General features: G+C 43.4%; 1 protein-coding gene across 3 annotated transcripts in view; it reads left to right on the forward strand.

Annotated features, from left to right (window-relative positions):
- The first annotated feature begins 265 nt into the window (after positions 1–265).
- The window catches only part of GPR160 (G protein-coupled receptor 160), a 30827-nt gene continuing 10646 nt past the window's right edge, over positions 266–20446 (forward strand). Inside the window, exon 1 of one of the 3 annotated variants that reach the window (XM_067738007.1) lies at positions 266–502. The gene's annotated coding sequence lies outside the window, so the exon portion shown is untranslated. Of the gene's footprint in view, positions 503–1196; positions 1350–6616; positions 6706–20446 lie in introns of those variants that run through there. The other 2 variants (XM_067738009.1, XM_067738008.1) reach the window with 2 other exon arrangements.

Consider the following 20446-nt stretch of genomic DNA (forward strand, 5'->3'; position numbering starts at 1 on the left):
TGTATACCCTCATCTGGAGGAAACTGCAATGGCCCCGTGCCGACCCTGCTGAGGAGATGGGAGATCCTTGGGCAGGGCTGGAGGTGGGAGTATCTGAAGGCCCGGCACGCAAAAGGGGGGGTCTCATCTTCTACCCTACACCCTCGGGGAATCCCCTGTGCCAGCCTCGACCCAGGCCCCTCTCCCGCGCGCCTGGGTGGCGGCCTGGACGCCTCTCGCCGCCCCGCCCGCAGGCGGCGCCCTCCGGCCAGTCTCCCGCTGGGGTCGCGACGGGGCGTGCGCGCTCAAAGGATTGCATCCGCACTTCCTGGTAGCAGCGCGCGGGGCCGTTGCGGGGTTGCTGCGGGGTCCCGGGGGCCGTGCTCTCAGCCCCGGCCTGTCCCCGGTCACCTGGGGCCGGGCGCGGCAGGTGCCCGGCGGCGACCTCGCTGCAGGTCTGGGCGGGCGCCCAGCGCCGCGGACGCGGAGCGCGAGCCGGGAACCGGGAGCCGCCGCGCCTCGGGTGAGTTGCGAGGACTCGCGCCTGGCGTCTCGCAGCTGCTTCCCTCCTCACCCGGGGCTCCGGGGTGGGGAGGCCGACGGCACCGCGCCGCTCTCCGCTTCCATGGCTGTGCTCTGCGCGTCGGGGAGGGAGAGGAATTTCACTCCCGGGGATTCAGGGGCTGGGGTTCTTTATTACTTAAGAGATCCTGGAGTGGGTGGTGGCCCTGGACTGAAAGCCGAGGACGCCGCGCTCCGGCTGGGGGGTGATCGTAGCCTTCGCGCCACGGGTCCGCCCCGGGTTTGGACCCGGGGGTGGGGTGCAGGGATGGAACCGGTGGCCTAGGTTGGGTGTATACTCACATCCAGCTCGTACCCCCTTTCCAGGGGAGAGAGCTATTAAACATTGTAAAACATCAGTGTGTGCAACTTTCCTTCCTGGAACACACAGGTGGGCATATAGTCACGGGCACACATGCTCGTGTATTCGTTGGGGCGGACTTTGCGTCCCCTCTCTTGGCCCTCGGGCGTTGGGGACGGTGCTCCCGCGAACGCCGGGCATTGGGATTAAGCCCTGGGGCTTTTCAGGTTGGTTGTTCTCTGAGACCGTGGCGTTCTGGGTGGTTCCTCTGTGCCCAGCCTGGATGGCTCAAAATTCTCTCTAAATAACTTGGGACCGCCCTCCGGAATTTGTTGGCTCAGTGAAACTCCTCTTCTCACCTGGGCAGGTGGTCTCGGGAGGTGGCAGCGGGGTCCCCCGCCCCCCGCATTCCGGAAGCGACCGCGAGGACCCGGCTTGCGGAGGAAGGTCCAGCTGGGAGGAAACGCACTTGCCTCGCACCATTGCTTTGCTTGTGCAAATAACTCGGGTAAGGGCCGGGGCGGGGGGTCGTTCAAACCCCGGAGATAAATCCACCACAGACCAGAATTGCAACGGACACTTGAGTGAGTGTTTGGATCTCAGAATTGTTCATGGCTTCAGGTCAGATCAATTTCGTTTGTGCTTTTCAGGTTACTTTTAAACTTCTTTAACTATGAAACGACTAATTAACATACTCGTTTTTTCTTGACAGCCCCTAAGACTGGAGTTTCTTTGTGGTATCTCTAGAATAGAATTGCTGGGAATTGCAGGTGAGGATCAGCCTGGCTGCTATGAGAATCGTAGGGATGGAGGGAACCTGTGGTTTAAAGACTAAGAGACAGAAGGTGGCAATGCTATGTGTAAACCTTGGTTGGGTCCTGATCTGATGAAAATAGTTTTTTTAAAAATTGTGCCAATAGAGGAAATTTGTACTGGCTGGTTTTTAGTATTAAGAATATTAGTTTTGTTTAGTTACTTTTGGTAACAGTATCATGATTAGGGTTGTTTTGAAACCCTTATCTGTTAGAAATACATTCTAAACTTGAAATATAGGTTGAGGATTTGCTTCAAAATAAGCCAGTTTGGGGGAGGGCTGCTAGCGGAGAAGTGAGGGGGAACAAGGTGAAAGGAGATTGGCCATGAATTGTTAATAGTTGAAGATGGATGAATGGTGGGGGTACGGACTGCCTTGTACTCTTGACTCTGCTTTTGTATGTTTGGCATTTTCCTTTCAACGTAACACCACTTGTGGAGGTTTTTTGCAGAAGGTAGATTTGGAAGGTAACACTAGTGGTTCTAGATTCACAGCCTTCCACAGATCCTCACTCTTTGTTAGCTGGGTATAAAGGCTGCCTCTGCAGACTCATAACAAGTCTTTTCCTCCCTCCCAGGGGTGCCGCTTTATTTTGTTGCGAAGGCATAGAGTATTTGCTGAGTGTGACAAAGCTGAGAGGATCAAGTTGATGCAGGTGGATGCTGGGTCAGCTTTTTTTTTATACAAACGGTATTAGCGAGCATAAGGGTTGAGTTGTCTCGAAATGGACAGGTTGTATAAAATGTGTTAGCAGTTTTTCTGAACTGCGCAAATCCTTTCTAAGTTATGCTCATCAAAAAACAGAGCCCAGAGTAGTGAACACTCCCGTACACACTTAGGTTTTGTGTACACTTTTGGAAGCACTGTATACATCAGTACAAAGTCAACATTATGAAAACGAATCACAAGGTGAGTGGAGCTCGACTTATTACCCAAGAGAGAGATCTTATCTCTGTGTGTGGCCTGTTTCCTGTCCTTACCTTGTTTGCTTCAGGTATCATGCAGTGTAAATATTTAGCAAAGAACTGGCTCCTGAAATTTCTGTGTATTCTTTTCCAAGAACCTTGCTTTCAAGAGGAGGGACATGGGAAGTTGTATCTATGTATTCATCCAACTTGCTTATTTTTGCCCCCTCTGGATTTATCATATAATTCCTACTCATTCTATCATGCCTGATTAATAATTTGGAAAAGTGATGATCTCATGAGGGAGCTATTAAAGTTCAATAGAGGGAGGAAAGGGAGGCATATAGTCCCGCAAGATAAACCCACATTTCTTAGTAGATATCGTGGAACTGATTTTAATGCCTCCTTGCTTTTAAGAGAAAACAACGCAAGTAAATGATATCAGTGATAGCTGAAAGTTGAAGTGTTAGATGAATGCCCTCAGCCTAGACCTTGCCCGTGTAGATTCACTAGAATAAAAGAGGTTGTAAAGATGCTTTAAGTCAGATTCAGTTGAGGAAATGCCAGAGCATGTCCCAGTTTCCTCGTAGTGCATGGGAAAATGAGAGAACCAACCAAAATCCCCTTACTGTTGGGAAATATCCTAGTGAATTCATGATGGTACTTAAGTGAAATTGTTTGGCTTGTGACAGTTTTCTTTGTGTGAATCAAAGAAATACGCAACTGTTAAGTGACTTTATTTTCGACCTCAGTTCTCTGAGACAAGAACATGGAGAGAGAAAAGAAACTTGCCAGGTTCTTAAGTGAACAGGCAGTGACCTCATGTATGCTCTCCTCTGTGAGAGGATGGTAGATTTGGGCGGACTCTGGAGAGTTGATTGTTAATCGCCATTTTAAGGAATTACCACAAATGTGACACCATCTTCTCCCACATCATGTTATGGAAGGGTATAAACACATTAGAAAAGCAAATTACATACTGCTTTGTTGGCCTAGAAACGAGAGGAAAGGGTGTTGGCAATCCACTCAATAATCCTCTTCTAATTTGTAAGCACTCCGCTCTCATCTACATCACTTCATCCCATCCTGTGAAGTTCAGCAGCGGTGCTGGAGGATTATTTTAGTTTTTAGCAGATGAGAAATTTGAAAATCTAGAGAAGCGAAGGCTTGCCAGGTGGTTTCTTTGGAGATATGGGGGAAGGAAATTTAACATTCATTAAGAGTTCAAGTCATCTTCACACACGTTTTTAATTCTCACAAAGCTCTCTAAATTGGGTATTTTCAACCCATTTTGTGGATGAAATTGTAGCTAAGAGAGGTTCGTAGTTCACTTGAGGTCTGGCAGCTGGTAAAAATAGAGCCAGGATTCAAATTCAGATCTGTTGGACCTTAGAGTTTACGTTATTTCCAGCCTCTGTGCTGGTCCAAACTCTAGCAGACAGCAGAGCTACCATACCCAAGAGTTTTTTTTTTTTTTTCTGGTACGCGGGCCTCTCACTGTTGTGGCCTCTCCCGTTGCGGTGCACAGGCTCAGGACGCGCAGGCTCAGCGGCCATGGCTCACGGGCCCAGCTGCTCCGCGGCATGTGGGATCTTCCCGGACCCGGGCACGAACCCGTGTCCCCTGCATCAGCAGGTGGACTCTCAACCACTGCGCCACCAGGGAAGCCCAAGGCAAGCTATCTTTTTTGCCACATTCAACTGCCCTGGTTACAAACTGGGGCCGTGTGCCACATCCAGTCGACAAGGATGTTTTATCAGGCCAGCGCAGAGTTTGGGAAAATCAAAAACAAAGCTGAGCCAATGTTGACAATTGGGAGGTTTCAAATATTCTGCCCCCAAGAATTCCTGAAGGCGGTACTGGAGCAGCCTTCTCTCTAGAGAAGGGTAGTGTACTCCATTTCCCCCTGGTCTCCACCACTCCCTATCGTGGTCCCCATCCTTGAGCCCAGGGACCATCGCACTTGCACCGTTGTTTCTTACAGTAAGAGTTCTTCCTACGTGTGCATCTACCCAATATGGAATAACCCAAGAGAGCTTGGGGGCTCTTGTCCCAAGAAAAAGGGAAAGAGCGTATTCCTTTGAGAGAATGAACACTCTTGTGTTTACTCTGCAGTGATTCTGTGACAGAAAATACAAGGTATGTCATCATTTTTCTCACACCCTGTCTGTGTTACTCGTTTACATAGAACTTTAGAGCTTACTACCCCTGCAATACAATAAAAATGGAGTACATGTGTGGGCACGCTGCAGCAGAGAAAAGGAGGGCCTCCCAAACCCCAAACTACTGACTCTTTGTGAGCAGGAAGATGGGTCTTGTGCACCTGGGGGGGTTCCCCGGTGTGTCCTGTAGGGGTGGGCCACCAAGAAGCCCTCTGTCTTTAAGCAGCCTGACTTTGGGATCCAGAGGGATCCTGAGATGGTGCCCTGGCTCTCTGCTCTGAGGGCCCCAGAAAGTAATCCCCTCCCCCTCCTCTGCCCACCCCTCTCCAGCTGGTGACAGATCTGTCCTGCACACCACTGAGGCATGGCCCCATCGGAAAGCTCCGCAGGCAGGAGGAACTGAGGCGCCCTAGTCCAGCCTTTGAGAGGTTTCTGGGGTGCAAGTCCAAGAGTGGCCTGATTCCTCATCTTGAAACTTTCGCTCAAGGGTCGTGGGACAGATGTTCCCGCCTCTGTCTGTATGTGGAGTTTCGTTGCAGGGGAGGCTGCCGTTTAGATCTTTGTTTCCTCTCCCTGAGTTCCGAGTACTCGTGGCTGCTGCGTGGAGGTGTGGGCATGGTGAGGCAGAGGTGCTGAGAAGGAAGTACAGATGGAACCTTGCCGTGCGGTTTTGAGGAAACGTCAGGTGTTGTTTTATGACCTTTGTCACTAGAGCTGTGAGTCTAGGTGTGTGCGTACCCCAGTGTGAGAAGAAACGTGGGACGGGGGGCGCTGCAGGCGGGCTGCCTCGTGTGGTTGGAAGAAGGACATTAGAGGCTGAGGGCTTTCCTAAGTGCCAGGCCGGCGGGTTGATCGGAACCTTTCTGGGGAGCTCTGGGCGTGTTCTCAGGTAGGTGATTACTACTCCCTGGTCAAACACACGGCCTGCAAGGAGACTAGGTTGATGACCGGCCTCAGCAAACACAGGTGAAGCGTGGCGCCCTTGAGTGTGGACTCTCGCCAGGTGGCTGATGTCTCCCTGGTTCTCCCACCACCTCGCTGTGTGACCTTGACTTTGACCTATTTTTCTAACCACTCTGCCCTTCGGTTTTCTCCTGTGTAAAATGGAAGTACTGAGCACACCTACCTCACAGGGCTGCGAGGATGAAGCGGCGCGTGGAGGGCCCGGCGTGGAGTAGGGGTTCCCTGAGCGCTGGCTGTCGCTGTCGCTGGAGCCCCGCCTTCCTTCGCTTTGGCCTTTATTCGGGGGATTTCCCCCCGAGAATTTTAGAAGGCAGGCTGCAGGGTAGACACGCTTTCCAGCTCTGACCTCCCTGTTTTCAGAGAACGCCTGGCCTGCCTCGTGGCCTGAGGAAATGTCCTCCGTGACAGATGTCAGCAGGGGGTTTGGCGGGGCAGCTTTGGGACTGATGACGAGAACGGGCCGGGAACTGGGGCTGTGGCCCTGTGGTCTGGGGATTGAAATGCTCTGTGCCTCTGGAAAGGAGATGGGTCCCCCCGCCGGCCCCTGGTGGGGGAGGAGCGGACTGCGTAGATGGGGCAGATGCGTCTGCCGCGGCGGCGGGGCTCCGGCCACCTGAGTCCTCTCCGGCGCCTCTTCCCTCAGCTGGGGACGTGCCCTCCTCACGGGAATGCTGGGAGCAGCTAACAAATACGAAGCCCTGACCCAGGCCCCGTGAAGTACTGTGTCCGACCTGCCCTTTGGTGGCGAAGTCAAAGACCGGGTACCCCAGGGGGTTTACTTTTAACTTGGAGAAATAATAGAGGTGCTGTTGACCTGTACTGGCAGAGCATTTTGTAGTTTTCAAAGGGCTCTCCAATTTGATCTTTGACCAGTGCTGCGGGCTTATTTGTTTGCATTTGTTTCTCTTCCCTATTGCTCTCTGTCAGGAGAGGTACACAAGTGAACTGAGGTTCAGGCCAGAGGGGAGCCCAGAAGTGGGAACAGAGGAGTGGGCTGTGCGTTCTGCTTTATCAGAGAAGGTAACCCGTGTTCGTATTCCTTATGCCCTTAAGGAGTCATAGGGAGTGATGACGTCTGGGGAGGGGAAGGGGGAGATTGAGAGCAGAGGTGTTCTCAGGAAGCTGAAAGCATCCCTTGTGTCCAGGGAGGCTGAACGGAGGGGTAGCCCGTCGCCCCCAGAGTCCCCTGCCAGCAGCCGAGGGAGAGGTCCCCCGGTTGACAGCTCCTGCCCAGACCCATTCACGGAGGTACCAGTGGGGCTCAGGGGGAGGCGGGGCTCTGGGCTACTGGGCTGCCTCCTCTTCCTGCCCAGGTCCGGACCTTCATGGAACTGTTGCCTTTCTCCTCCTTTTTTTCTCCTGCGCCGCTTCCAGCCAGGTGTTCCAGTGAGATGCTGCACAGCCTCCACGGCCCTCCCCACCCCAGCTAACAGCCCACAGAGCTGCTCCCTTCTGACTGTTCTGCAGGGGTTTCCCTCCACAGCCCCTGCCATTTCCCATTGGTATCCTTGCCCCTGCTGCCTGCTGATTCTGTGTGTCCTGCAGACCGGCAGCAACGGGAGCTTGTTAGAAGTGCAGAATCTCAGGCCCACCCCAGACACAGTGAATCAGAATCCAGCTTTTACCAAGATCCACATTCAAGCTTGAGAAGTATTGGTCTACAAGGCCATGACCTTACCAACCACAGGTGGCCTGGCATTAATTACCTCTGATCTGTGTATATTCGTACATTTTTCAGGTTTACCCAATATGGGAATAATGCTGTATGTACCACTGGTTTTCAGCCTCCCATCCCCTACCATTAGACTGTCTGAGGATAACAGCTCACGCCTCTCGGTTACGCTGATTCTCAGGGATCAGCAGAACCTCTGGAAGGCATGAGGAATTCCATTACAGTATCGCCCCCCACCGTGAGAAACCCTGGTATATACAGCTTTTATCTCAGTTCTGTCATCTTACATTGTATTGTCAGCATTTTCTCGTACTTTAATCTTTCTGAAGAGCTTGTCTTTCATGGCTACAGATAGTAGTCCATCTCATGACTGTCATAAATCATTTGACTACTTCCTTATTGTGAGGCATTTGAATTGCTCTGATCCTTTTGGGGTGGGAGAGTGTTCTGTAGGCTATTATAAGTATGCTGAAGTGAGCTGCTCAGGCCGTAATTACTTCCTTCAGCTCTGATTATTCCCTTATGGTGAATTCCGGAGTGGAGATACTGAATCAAGAGGCATGACCATTCTAAACACTCTTTAAAATGCAGGAGGAGTATAGGAAGTACCCTGACAGATACCCTCCCGGGCACTGGGTAGTGTGGTCTGTAGACAGATTCTCTGGGGAGCAGCAATCACTCCTTGTTCATCATCACACACGTCAAGGCCCAGCTTACAGCAGATTCTGAGATGTGACTCCCAAGGGGGTTGGCGAGTGGGAGGGAAGTTACCTGAAGGGTGGGGGTGGGTAGCTGCCTGTGATGGTGGCATTTCTTCCTCCTGGCCTGAATCCTGAGTCCACTCACCAGGCAGCAGCTTCCTTCAGGGTGTGTCTGCACGTTTTACTTGCCTTCCAGTGGCAGGCGCAGGCAGGACGGGGAGTTTGTGGAGGCCTGAAATGACAGCCTCACTTACTAGTCCTGAATCTGCAGTTCCCGACTGGCACCAAACTTGTTTTTGCTTCATAAGTCTGTGACCGTTAGGTTTGTAACACTTTTTCCTCCCTCGAGCAGACCAGGAAACTCATGTTAAGTAAACTGTATTCTGAAAGGTACACTCAGATTCTGTCATGAAGAAGAAGTGATATATCAACATTGTATTTGTGACTGAGTCATGGTTTGAACTTGGTTGCCAGGAATATATTTTTGGCCCTCTATAAATATGTTTGGAGTAAATGAGCAAATGAATATGCACAGAATGAATGAGTTCGATTATGTTAAATAACATACATATATTATATTTGTGTGTATCACATGACATAATTAAAACATTTTAAACTGAATATTAAATCATTAGCCATTCATTTATATTAACTATTTGACATGTTATGACTTCCAAATAGACACACACACACACTATACTTTCTGGAAATAAGTGTGATTGATTCAGAGGTTGTCTACAGCAAACAACAGACTCTTTTATGAATGGAATACAGTGTACAATAGGAAAACAAAAGTGGCTTCTTTTGTCAACATGTTTTTGAGATTCATGCATGTTGTGTATTTCAGTAGTTTGTTCTTTTTTATTAATAGCTGATATTCCACTCTTTGATTATACAACCATTCATTTGTCCATTCTGCCTGGAAGACCATTTGGGTTGTTTTCAGTTTGGGGCTTTTATGAAGGAAACTGCTGTGACCATTCTTTTACAAGTCCTTTTTTAAAAACACAGTTTTCTTGAGGTGCAATTTACATGCCATAAAATCCACCCATCGTAAGTGTACGATTCTATGATTTTTATAGATTTGTACAGCCATCACCACAATCTAATTTTTGAACATTTCTATCACCCCCAAAGTTCCCTCATGCCGGCTTAAGTCCCCACTCCTAAGCCCAGGCAGCCACTGACCTACTTCCTGTCTCTTGCCTTTTCTGGATATTTCCTATAAATGGAATCCTAGAATATGTAGGATTTTTGTGTCTAGCTTCTTGCACTTAGCATAATATTTTTGAAGTTCATCCATTTGCAGCATGTATCAGTAGCTTGTTCCTTTGTATTGTTGAATAGTTCAGTTTTACAGATGTAACCACATTTTATTTATTTCTTCGCTAGTTGATGGACATTTGAATTGTTTCTGGGTTTTGGCTGTTATAAATAATGTTTCTGTGCACATTCATGTACAGGTGTGTGTGGGCCTATATTTTTATTTCTCTTGGGTAGATTCTTAGGAGTGTAATTACCAGATTATATAGTAAGTTTATCTTTTTAAGAAACTGGTAAACTGTTTTCCAAAAGTGGCTGTAGTGTCCCACCAACAATGTATGATGGTTTTGATTTCTCCACATTCTTGCCAACACTCAATATTGTTAGTTTTTTAAATTATAGCCATCCTAATGGCTGTATGAGTGTATCTTATTACAGTTTATGTGTTTTTTTGTTTGTTTGTTTTTTTTTGGCCACGCCACTTTCGGGATTAGTTCCCTGACCGGGGATTGAACCCCTGCCCCCTGCAGTGGAAGTTCGGAGTCCTAACCACTGGACCACCAGGGAATTCCCTTATAACAGTTTAAATTTACATTTCCCTAATGACTAATGATGATTAGCACCTTTCCACGTGCTTATTATTATTAGTCATTTGTATATCTGCTTTGCTGAAATATCTAGTTAAATCTTTTGCCCTTTTTTTTTTTTTGGCATGCGGGCCTCTCACTGTTGTGGCCTCTCCCGTTGCAGAGCACAGGCTCTGGACGCGCAGGCTCAGCGGCCATGGCTCACGGGCCTAGCCGCTTCGCAGCATGTGGGATCTTCCCGGACCGGGGCACGAACCCGTGTCCCTTGCATCAGAAGGCGGACTCCCAACCACTGCGCCACCAGGGAAGCCCTGCCCATTTTTTTAATTGGGTTGTCACCATCGTCATATGGAGTTTCAAAAAAATTTTAATATTCTATAAAATATTCAAATAAAAATAATTGAAGTAAAATATTCAAATATTTTTTAAATTCTAGAGGCAAGGGCTTTATCAGATATATGACATGCAAATATTTTCTATGAATCTTTGACTTATATTTTTATTTTCTTAATGGCACCTTTTAAAGAAAAAAGTTTTAAATTTTGATGAAGTCTAAGATATCAATTTCTTTTCTTTTATGGTTTGCACTTCTAATTACATATCTAAGAAATATTTCCTAACTGTGTACAAGCCTTTTTTTAATAGATGTTATCTTTTAGAGCAATTTTAGATTGCAACAAAATTGAGCAGAAGGTACAGTTTCCCGAAGAGATTTCTCATATATTTCCTGTGTCCACGTATGCATAGCCTCCCCTATTATCAGCATCCCCAATCAGTGACACATTTGTTATAGTCGTTGACCTTACATTGACGCATTGTAATCACCCAAAGTCCAAAGTTTACATTACAGTTCTCTCTTGGTGGTGTACATTCTGTGGGATTGGACAAATGTATAGTGACATGTATTCACCATTACAGTAGCATACAGAGTAATACTAAAAATCCTCTGTGCTCTGCCTGTTCATCCCTTCCTCCCCTCTAACCCTTGGCAACTACTCATCTTTTTACTGTTTCCATAGTTTTGCCTTTTCCAGAGTGTCATATAGTTGGATCACACAGTATATAGCTTTTTCAGATTGGCTTCTTTCACCTAGTAAATGCATTTTTTAGGGTTCCTCCATGTCTTTTCATGGCTTGATAGCTTTTTTTTTTCTTTAATGCTAAGTAATCACAGTTTATCCAGTCACTTTCTGAAGGACATCTTGGTTGCTTCCAACTTTTGGCAATTATCAATAAAGCTGTTATAAAGACTTGTGTATAGGTTTTTGTGTGGATATAAGTTTTAAACTCCTATGGGGTAAATACCAAGGAGGGTGATTGCTGGATCGTATGATAAGAATATGTTTGATTTTGTAAGAAACCGCCAATCTAAACTGTCTTCCCAAGTGGCTGTACCATTTTGTATTTCCACTAGCAGTGAGAGTTCCTGTTGTTCCACAAGCTCACTAGCATTTGGTGTTATCATACAGGTCTTTTTGTGGACATGTATTTTAATTTCTCCTGCATAAATACCTAGGAGTGGAAGTACTGGATCATAGGATAGATGTATGTTTAATGCCAGACTTTTCCAAGGGGTTGTACCATTTTATACTCCTACGTCTTTCCCAATACTTAGTATTGGTCTTTTTACTTGTAGCCATCCTGATGGATGTGAAACTGTATGGCTATGTGCTTTTAATTAGCTTTTTCCTGATGACTAATGATGTTGAGCACCTTTTCACATGCTGTTGACCATATGTTCATTTTCCTTTTGAACTGTCTTTTCAAGTATATTGCCCATTTTTGTTTTGAGTTGTCTTTTTTTTTTTTTTGTGGTACACGGGCCTCTCACTGTTGTGGCCTCTCCCGTTGCGGAGCACAGGCTCCGGACGCGCAGGCTCAGCAGGCTCAGGGGCCATGGCTCACGGGCCCAGCCACTCCGCGGCATGTGGGATTTTCCCGGACCGAGGCACGAACCCGTGTCCCCTGCATCGGCAGGCGGACTCTCAACCACTGCGCCACCAGGCAAGCCCTGAGTTGTCTGTCCTTTTACTGTTGATCTGTAGGCATTATAGATAGATAGGTAGGAAGGTAGTTAAGTAGGTAGACATATAGATAGATAGATAGATAGTCTGGTAGTCTGAGCACAAATCATTTGTTAGATACATGTGTACTGAATATTTTCCCCCAGTATATCTCTTGCTTTTTCATTTTCTTATAAGCAAAAGATTTTAATTTTAATGAGTCTACTTTATAATTTTTTCTTTTATGGTTGGTGCTTTTGTGTTTTGCTTAATAATTCTCTACCTACCCCCAGGGCTGCAAGATTTTCTTCTTTGTTATCCTTCTAAATGCTTTAGTCTTAGCTTTTACATTTAGGCCTGTGATCAATCCTGAATTAATTTGTGAGTATGGTGTGAGATGGGATTGAGCTCCTTCTTTTTCATACAGTTATCCATTTAGTGCAGCACCATTTATTGAAAAGACTTTCCTTTCCTCCATTGAATTGCCTTGGTACTTTCTTGTAAATCAAGTGGACTGTTGGAACTCTCTACTCTGTTCTATCTGTTTGTCTGTTCTTAAGCTAGTACCACACTATCTTCAGTTCGGTAGTTTATCAGTCTTGAAATCAGGTAGTGTAAGCCCTTCAACTTTGTTCTTTTTCAAAAATTTTCAACTATTCTGGCCCTTTGCATTTTCTTTCTTTTTTTTAAATTAACTTTTATTGGAGTATAGTTGCTTTACAATGTTGTGTTAGTTTCTCCTGTACGGCAAAGTGAATCTTTTGCATTTTTCATGTACACTTTAGAATCAACTTGTCAGTTTTTACCAAAAAGCCTGGTTGGATTTTGATCAGGACAGCATTGAATCTACCAATCTAGAGAGCATTGTCATCTTAACAATATTAATCTTCCATAGACATGGTATATCTTGCCATTTATTTAGGTCTTTAGTTTCTCTCAGCAGTGTTGTTGTTGTCTTCTCAGCAGTGTTTTATAGCTTTTAGCATTGATGATTTGTACATTTTTTTAAAAAAATTATTTACTTACTTATTTTGGCTGCTCCAGGTCTTAGTTGTGGCGTGCGGACTCTTAGTTGCAGCATGCGGACTCTTAGTTGCGGGATGCAGGCTTCTTAGTTGCAGCATGAATGTGGGATCTAGTTCCCTGACCAGAGATTGAACCCGGGCCCCCTGCATTGGAAGTGCAGAGTCTTACCCACTGGACCACCAGGGAAGTCCCTGATGATTTGTACACATTTTAAAAGATTTATTCCTATGTATTTTACATTTTAAAGTCTACTGTAAATGGCAATTTTTACATTTTCAAATTTTGTTTTATATATATGCTATATATATATATATACACACATACATATATGTGTGTGTGTGTGTGTGTGTGTGTGTGTATATATATATATATATATATATATACAATTTTAAAAATTGATCTGCAACCTTAGTAAAGTAACTTAGTAACTCCAGTAAATTTTGGGTAGATGCCTTAGCATTTTCTGTATGTATAAACATCATCTGCAAAGAGTTTTACTTTATTCTTTCTAATCTCTATGCCTTTTTTTTTCCTTGCCTTGTTCCTTTAAGGGAAAAGTGGTCAGTTTTTCACAGTTAAGTATGATGATAGCTGTAGTTTTTTTTATAGATGTCCTTTATCAGGTTGAGGAAATTTCCCTCGATTCCTACTTTGCTGAGAGGTTTTTATCATGAATGGATGTTGAATTTTGTCAAAAACTTTTTTCTGCATTTCTCAAGATGATCATATCGTTTGTTTTCCTTTATTCTGTTCATGTGAATGTGTCTCTTTTTCATCTTTTGGCACTTTTTCATTATGTCAAATTAGGGAAAAGACCACTGTTACTACTTCTGACACTCGAACATCTTGGCATTATTCATTGAATGTAGGTTCAGGAGCATGATTTAGATGGTTTGAATCTGATCATCTCCATAAAATACTTTATAAACTTAAAAGCACCATATATATTTAGGTAGAATTATTTGACTTAAGGGGCCTACCTGTCCCCCAAAACTTCTCTTAATCTCTGAAACTTCTGCTGTTCGTCTCATGCCTAAAAAAATCAGTATGAAAATAACAGAACTGTACACAATGAGATTTTGACCTTAAAAGGTCTTACTTCCTACTTTCTGAGCTTGGGAGACCTAACTTATGGATATGACAAAGTCCTTCCATTTAAGTGTCCAGTAATATTTCTCAAAAAAGAAATTCTCAAAAAAATCTGTATACTTGTTGCCTATGTCCCAATTCTTCATTGACCTGAAAATCCTGGGGGACTAAGAAGTCTATGGTCCTTGGTCTAAACACTGGAGAAATCAATGACTTAAAAGGAATTTCAGATGATTTGGGGTGGAGCTATCACCCTCCCAGACTTCAGACTATACTACAAAGTTACAGTAATCAAAACAGCATGGTACTGGCACAAAAACAGACACATAGATTAGTGGAACAGAATAGAAAGCCCAGAAATAAACCCACACACCTATGGTCAATTAATCTATGACAAAGTAGGCAAGAATATACAATGGAGAAAAGACAGTCTCTTCAATAAGTGGTGCTGGGAAAACTGGACAGCTACATGTAAAACAATGAGATTAGAATATTTCCTCTCACCATATACAAAAGTAAACTTAAAATGGATTAAAGACCTAAATGTAAGACCTGAAACCGTAAAACTCCTAGAAGAGAACATTGGCAGAACATTCTTTGATATAAACTGTAGAAATACTTTTTTTGGACCTGTCTCCTAAGGCAAAGGGATAAAAGCAGAAATAAACAAATGGGGCCTAATTAAACCTAAAAACTTTTGCACAGCAAAGGAAACCATCCACAAAACAAAAAGACAACTTACTGAATGGGAGAAAGTATTTGCAAATGATATGGCTGACAAGGGGTTAATATCCAAAATAAAGAGCTCATACAACTTAATATCCAAAAACAAACAATCAAACCCAATCAAAAATGGGCAGAACACTTGAATAGAAATTTTTCCAAAGAAGACATACAGATGGCTCAACATCACTAATTTTTACAGAAATGCAAATCAAAACCACAATGAGATATCACCTCACACCTGGCAGAATGGCTATCGTCAAAAAGAACACAAATAACAAATGTTGGCAAGGGTGTGGAGAAAAGGGAACCCTTGTACACTTTTGGTGGGAATGTAAATTGGTGCCACCACTATGGAGAAAAGTATGGAGGTTCATCAAAAAACTAAAAGTAGAACTACCATATGATCCAGCATTTCCACTCCTGGGTTTATATCTGAAAAAAAACAAAAACATGAATTCAAAAAGATACATGCAACCCAGTGTTCATAGCAGCACTATTTACAATAGCCAAGATATGGAAGCAACCCAAGTATCCATCAGCAGATGTACGGATAAAGAAGATATGGTCTATGTATACAATGGAATATTACTCAGCCATATAAAAGAATGAAATTCTGCCATTTGTAGCAATGTGGATGGACCTAGTGAAATAAGGTGCTTAGTGAATTTAAGTCAGAGAAAGACAAATACTATATGATATGATGTATATGTGGAATCTAAAAAATAAAACGAACAAATGTATACACCAAAACAGAAACATATTCACAGATTAAAAAAACAAACTAGTGGTTACCAGTAGGGAGAGGGAAGGAGGGAGGGGCAGGATAGGGGTATGGGATTAAGAGACACAAACTACTATGTATAAAATAGATAAGCAACAAGGATATATTGATAGCACTGGGAATTATAGCCATTGTCTTGTAATAACTTTTAATGGAGAATAATCTAAAAATACTGAATCACTGTGCCATACACCTGAAACCAATATAATATTGTAAATCAACTATAATAAAAATAATGAAATTAATCAATATAAGGAGATGTGTATGTTATATTTTCTGAATCCTGAGAGAATGGAAAAAACAGGTGGGTGTTTATGGTAGTAGTGTAAGCTGGCATAGGTCTGGGATGCTGTTGTCGATGACTTATAGGACAGCTTGACCCTGGTTGATTGGGGAGGCTATCCCAGGTTGTGTGAGGTTGAAAAAAGGATCTCCCTTAGGTGATTGGCCTGGTTCACTTTCTCAGCAATGACCGACAGACCCATAGTTTTAGAAACTATGGACAACTGAACTTGAGCAGTGTCGTCATCTCTCTGATTGTTGAGTCATCCCAGGAGCCATGTTCAGTAGCTTGGGACTGCCAGTGAGGTCTCATTGAGCAGGGGTTTCTGATTGGTACTTTCCAGATCACTGTATGCTTAAACCCCTTCCTTTGCTTGAGAGCAGGACTAAAGTTGATGATAATCATTGAGAACTAGGAAGCAGTCTCTAGTTCAAATGTCCTTTGAGGACTAAACCTCTATAAACATGTTTACTAAGCAGTTGTCCCATATGTATTTGGACATTTCTGGTGGTGGTGCAAACACTAGCTCCCAAACTAACATGTCCTCCTTTTAAAGAATTCCCAATCTGGTAACCCTTTAACTATTACTCTTGTGAATCCCTTTCCCCTATGTGTTGACTTCTTTAGGTATATTCCTATTTATTGCTATCTTTCTTAAAATTTGGTGGCAAAAGCAATTAATACAAGGTATGGAACTCCCTTCTCCTTAATTCTGAACACTGTACTTGTATTAATTTGTGTGTTCACACCAAAATGATGAAGAGATGAATATATATGTGTGGAATTTGCAATAAATAAGACACAGTCACACTGTGAGGGAGGGATATGTGAAAATATACATCACCAGAATATTAATTTATAAGCGAACCTAGGGCATTGGGTAAAAATTAATGACAGCTGTATGGAAAACCAAATCTCATCAATGTAACCTAATTTTTTCAAGAACATAGTAAGGATCTGGAGGAAACAGGGCACATATGTCTTGACTTTCTCATGCTGTTGATTTAATTATGAATAACATAATCAGCAACAACCCAGGGAAACATAGTTTAGCTTATATGATACCAGTCAGATGGTGGGAAGGTCAGAGACATCAAGGATATGGTGCTGGTGCAGGATAGGGCTTACCAGTTAACCCTTCAGAGGTCAGTCTGGGACCCAGTCCCATTAAATAAACTTTATGACTACTGATGTATTGTGTATATATTGGTGTGCCAGAATACTGGAAACAGAAGTCAAAATAACCTGGATAAATTAGGTACTTAACAAACTGGACAATGTCAAATGAAGGCTAATTTTGTAAGCAGGAAGTTCAGATTGGAGAATGATTGGCTCTGTGCCTAGTCTGGCAGAACAAGCCCCTGGGCCGTGATGAATCACAAGGTAGTGGAGCCATCAATGACTATTATACGAGTATGTGCACAGTACCACATCTCGTAAGTCAGTGCTCTGGCTAAGGATACTTTTAGGAGGCTGAGAAGTAGGCAAAACATACAGTGAAGGCTTACAGTGGATAAAAATTTTGAAATAGAAGCAGAAACATAAATGCAGCAAGATGGGAGGGATATGAAAAAGAAGCAATTAGAAGTATTTTGTATTAAGTAGGATAGGCTAAAATGCTGTAAAAATAGGTAAAAAATACAGTGGCTCAAATTCAGTACAAGTTTATTGCTGTCATATAACAGTCCTGGGCGGATATTTCAGGTCATTGGGGGTCCCTCTATATTCAGGGACCCGGCTGATGGTAGCCCGGCTGCCTTCACCATGTGTCCTGCAGAGTTGCTCTGGTTGCCCGTAGGAAGGCGGAATGAGCTTTGCCCAGAAAGGGCTACTATCATGTCTGCTCACATCCCATTGGCTAGAAGTCAGTCATGTGACCATACCTCACTGCAAGGGAGACTGGGAAATATAGGTCCCCTGTGGGCTTCAGGAAGAGAAGAGAGCACAGGTTTTGAAAACCACTAACCGTTTCTGCCATACCTCTAAGAAACAGCAGTTGACAACAGATTTCTCATTAACAATAACATTTAGAATACAAAAGAGTACATACCTTCAACTTAGAATTTAATACTAGTTAAACCATCATTCAAGAATGGTCAGCAGTCCCTATGGAGGAGAATTTGGCAATATATGGCTATGTAAAGATGGAGGCAGAGACAGGTGTTATGCTGTCACAAGCCAAGGAATGCCAGGAGCCTCCAGAAGCTGGAAAAAGCAAGGAAGGATGCTCCTCTAGAGCCTTCAAAGGGAGCATGGCTCTGTTGAGACCTTGATTTCAGATTTCTGGGCTCCAGAACTGTGAGAAAATTAATTTCTTTTCTTTTGACTACCCGGTGGTAATTTGTTATGGCAGCCCTAGGGAACTAATACATCTACCTAGGACCACAACGATTTTCTCCTGTTTTCTTCTAAAAATTTCAGTTTCACTTTTACATTTAGCCTTATGATCCATTTTGAGTTTACTTTGTGTATGATGTGAGGTAAGGGTTAAGGTTAATTTTTCCCATATGGATATATGGTTTCCAGCACCATTTTTAGAAAAGACTATCCTTTCCCCCATTAATTACCTTGTACTTTTGTTGAGAATCAATTGACCATAAATATGTGGGTCTACTTCTGGATTCTCTTCTGTTTGATTTATAGGACTATCCTTATGCTAATACCCCCTCTTTATTTCTATACCTTTATAGCAAGTCTTAAAATCAGGTAGTGTAAGTTCACCAACTTTGTTGCTCTTAAAAATTATTTTGGCTCTGCTGGGTTCTTTACATTTCCATATAAATTGTACAATCAGCTTGCCAATTTCAACAAAAAAACTGGCCGAGTCTTAACAATCCATCATATATGTCTCCATGGATTTAGATCTTCTTTAATTTCTGTTTTATTAAATATTTTATTTATTTATTTGTAAGTGTAAAGGATTTTTTTTAAATTGTATGAAACAGGCAAAATTATTTAGGTCAATACATTCTGAAGGAATTTCACATGTTCTGATTCCTTCCACTGCCAGTCACTTAGTTCCTCCAAGGTTTGAGTCATAATCTTCAAGATAAGATAGCCCTTTCAAAAAGAACTTCTGCTCAGTCCACAGTTGTCATGTCAGTCAGTCCACAATTCTTCTAGGTCACCTTCTTTGATCTCCCATAGAATATGGACACACTTTAAAAATTCCCCATCTGTAATTTTTGGGATCCAATTTCCTCAAGCAATTTACTTTAGGACCATGTTTAGGGTCAGAGGAGACGGCTCTGACTGGTTCTGAATTTTAGACACCCTCTAAACATGCATTAAGTTGAAATCAGATTACTCCTAAGCTATCACACCCTAGAACAGTACATATCATTGGGCTATGCCACTACCTTTTTTTTTTTTTAACATCTTTATTGGAGTATAATTGCTTTACAATGGTGTGTTAGTTTCTGCTGTATAACAAAGTGAATCAGCTATACATATACGTATATCCCCATTTCTCTTGCCTCTCCCTCCCACCCTCCCTATCCCACCCCTCTAGGTGGACACAAAGCACCAAGCTGATCTCCCTGTGCCATGCAGCTGCTTCCCACTAGCTATCTTACATTTAGTAGTGTATATATGTCCATGCCACTCTCACTTTGTCCCAGCTTACCCTTCTGCCTCTCCGTGTCCTCAAGTCCATTCTCTACATCTGCGTGTTTATTCCTGTCCTGCCCCTAGTTCTTCAGAACCTTTTTTTTTCCCTTTTAGATTCCATATATATGTGTTAACATATGGTATTTGTTTTTCTCTTTCTGACTTACTTCACTCTGTATGACAGACTCTGGGTCCATCTACCTCACTACAAATAACTCAATTTTGTTTCTCTTTATGGCTGAGTAATATTCCATTGTATATATGTGCCACATCTTCCTTATCCATTCATCTGTTGATGGGACACTTAGGTTGCTTCCATGTCCTGGCTATTGTAAATAGTACTGCAATGAACATTGTGGTACATGACTCTTTCTGAATTATGGTTTTCTCAGGGTATATGCCTGGTAGTGGGATTGCTGGGTCGTATGGTAGTTCTATTTTTAGTTTTTTAAGGAACCTCCATACTGTTCTCCACAGTGGCTGTATCAACTTACATTCCCACCAACAGTGTAGGAGGATTCCCATTTCTCCACACCCTCTCCAGCATTTATTGTTTGTAGATTTTTTGACGATGGCCATTGTGACCGGTGTGAGGTGATACCTCACTGTAGTTTTGATTTGTATTTCTCTAATGATTAGTGATATTGAGCATCCTTTCATGTGTTTGTTAGCAATCTGTATATCTTCTTTGGAGAAATGTCTATTTAGGTCTTCTGCCCAGTTTTGGACTGGGTTGTTTGCTTTTTTGATATTGAGCTGCATGAGCTGCTTGTATATTTTGGAGATTAATCCTTTCTCAGTTGCTTCGTTTGCAAATATTTTCTCCCATTCTGAGGGTTGTCTTTTCATCTTGTTTATGGTTTCCTTTGCTGTGCAAAAGCTTTTAGGTTTCATTAGGTCCCATTTGTTTATTTTTGTTTTTATTTCCATTTCTCTAGGAGGTGGGTCAAAAAGGATCTTGCTGTGATTTATGTCATAGAGTGTTCTGCCTGTTTTCCTCTAAGAGTTTTATAGTGTATGG

The sequence above is a fragment of the Pseudorca crassidens genome, chromosome 5 (genome assembly GCF_039906515.1).
Source record: "Pseudorca crassidens isolate mPseCra1 chromosome 5, mPseCra1.hap1, whole genome shotgun sequence".
In the NCBI taxonomy this organism is placed as follows: Eukaryota; Metazoa; Chordata; class Mammalia; order Artiodactyla; family Delphinidae; genus Pseudorca; species Pseudorca crassidens.